Source organism: Pan troglodytes, chromosome 6 (assembly GCF_028858775.2).
Source record: "Pan troglodytes isolate AG18354 chromosome 6, NHGRI_mPanTro3-v2.0_pri, whole genome shotgun sequence".
Taxonomy (NCBI): Eukaryota; Metazoa; Chordata; class Mammalia; order Primates; family Hominidae; genus Pan; species Pan troglodytes.
Genome location: NC_072404.2, coordinates 109,226,009 through 109,228,919, shown reverse-complemented (window position 1 = coordinate 109,228,919; position 2,911 = coordinate 109,226,009).

The window sequence follows — 2,911 nt, the reverse complement described above, 5'->3', positions numbered from 1 at the left end:
TTCTGCTTTGCTCTTCAAGAAATCTGTGCCTGAGAACACCAGAGACCTCAAATTACTTTGTGAATAGAACTCTGAAATGAAGATGGGCTTCATCCAATGGACTGCATAAATAACCGGGGATTCTGTACATGCATTGAGCTCTCTCATTGTCTGTGTAGAGTGTTATACTTGGGAATATAAAGGAGGTGACCAAATCAGTGCGAGGAGGTAGATTTGGCTCCTCTGCTTCTCACGGGACTATTTCCACCACCCCTAGTTAGCACTATTAACTCCTCCTGAGCTCTGATAAGAGAATCAACATTTCTCAATAATTTCCTCCACAAATTATTAATGAAAATAAGAATTATTTTGATGGCTCTAACAGTGACATTTATATCACATGTTTTCTCTGGAGTATTCTATAAGTTTTATATTAAATCAATAAAGACCACTTTACAAAAGTATTATCAGATGCCTTCCTGCACATTAAGGAGAAATCTATAGAACTGAATGAGAACCAACAAGTAAATATTTTTGGTCATTGTAATCACTGTTGGCGTGGGGCCTTTGTCAGAACTAGAATTTGATTATTAACATAGGTGAAAGTTAATCCACTGTGACTTTGCCCATTGTTTAGAAAGAATATTCATAGTTTAATTATGCCTTTTTTGATCAGGCACAGTGGCTCACGACTGTAATCCCAGCAGTTTGGGAGGCTGAGCCGGGTGGATCGCCTGAGGTCAGGAGTTCAAGACAAGCCTGGCCTACATGGTGAAACCCCATCTCTACTAAAAATACAAAAATTAGCTAGGCATGGTGGACTCGCCTGTAATCTCACTACACAGGAGGCTGAGGCAGGAGAATCACTTGAACCTGGGAGGCAGATGTTGAAGTGAGCTGAGATTGCACCACTGCACTCCAGTCTGGGTGACAGAGTGAGACTCAGTCTCAAAAAAAAAAACTGCCTTTTTGAAGCACGTACATTTTGTAACAAAGAACTGAAGCTCTTATTATATTATTAGTTTTGATTTAATGTTTTCAGCCCATCTCCTTTCATATTTCTGGGAGACAGAAAACGTGTTTCCCTACACCTCTTGCATTCCATCCTCAACATCCAACTGTCTCGATGCAATGAACACTTAATAAAAAACAGTCGATCGGTCAATTGATTGAGCAATAAGCCTAAAAGCACTCATTCCTTTTCTTTTCCAAATTCTTCCTTTATTTTCCCTTCCTGAATAATTTAGTCCTAAAGCCATTAGGTGGGTGGCAGCCAGATGGTGGCCACACATTAAGGTAGAGAAGAGAGAGTCATGGTAGCTCCAAGTCAGAGACCAAGGAGGTTCATGTGGAGAGACATCCTGGCCTGGGTGTGGGAGTCCAAGCAAGCAGAGAAGGGGTTGACGCAGAGGGGTGGCTTGCAAGAGCAGCCAGAGCCTAAATAGGGTATGGAGAACCCACATGAGGTGAGGAGGGCATCCATGAGTGGGAGGGGTTGGGTGAGGTTTGGCTACATAAAGGGGATTGATCAAATAAGTAAATATATTAAGGATGATAGAAACCAGGCTTCTCACCTTTGCAGAAGGGAGTCATGGATTCAGAAAGGGAGAAAACTAGCATGAATCCTATGAAATTAGATTGGAATGGATGTATCCGTGTATATTCATACCCTTGTAGATAGATATATGGGTAGATAGATGATAGGTAACAGATAGATGACCGATAATGAGATAGATAGATGTAAATGTATGTCTATATTTGTGTGTGTGTACAAAAAACATATATTCCCTACTTCTCTCCACTGATAGGGCTAGGTAACAATGACATTTCAATAGCAATGAACACACTTAGTGCCCCGATCTTGGCTTATGAATACCATTTTCCACTGAAGGGAACCAGAGCTCTTTAGAGAAATGGCTGATTCCAGGGCAAGAATTAAGAATGTTCAAGATAAGTTTAGGACACATTTTGTGCCAGGAAGCAAGAAAATTTTCAAATAATTTCCAAGTAATCTTTGGAAATGATATTTGAAAATGACTTCCAAATGACATTTCCAAATGACTTGCAAACGATTTCCAAATGATATTTGGAAAAACCTAAAGACTCCATCAAAGAACTATTGGAACTGATAAACAAATTCAGTAAAGTTGCAGGATACAAAATCAGCATACAAAAATCAGTAGCATTTCTATATGCTAATAGTGAACAATCTGGCAAAAATAAAAAAGTAATCCCATTTACAATAGCCACAAATAAAACTAAATACCTAGAAATTAACTTAATCAAAGAAGAGAAAGGTCTCTACAATGAATACTGTAAAACATTGATGAAAGGAATTGAAGACACAAAAAAGGATATTTCATGTTTATATATTGTGAGAATCAACATTGTTAAAAATGTCCACACTACTCAAAGCAATGTACAGATTCAATGCAATCCCTCAAAATACCAATGACATTCTTCAAATAAATAGAAAAAAACCTATAATTTGTATGGAACCACAAAAGACCCATAATAGCCAAAGCTATCTTCAGCAAAAAGAACAAAACTGGAGGAATCATATTACCTGACTTCAAATTATACTACAGAGGTATAGTAACCAAAACAGCATGGTTCTTGTATAAAAACAGACACATAGACCAATGAAATAGAAAAGAGAACCCAGAAACAAATGCAAACACCTACAGTGAACTCATTTTAGACACTGCTACCAAGAACATACCCTGGGGAACAGAACATCTCTTCAATAAATGGTGCTGGGAAAGCTGGATATCAACATGCAGAAGAATGAAACTAGACACCTATATCTCACCAGACACAAAAATCAAATCAAGGTGGATTAAAGACTGAAATCTGGCTGAGCAGGGTGACTCATGACTGTAATCTCAGTACTTTGCAGAACTTTGAGAGGCCAAGGCGGGCAGATCACTTG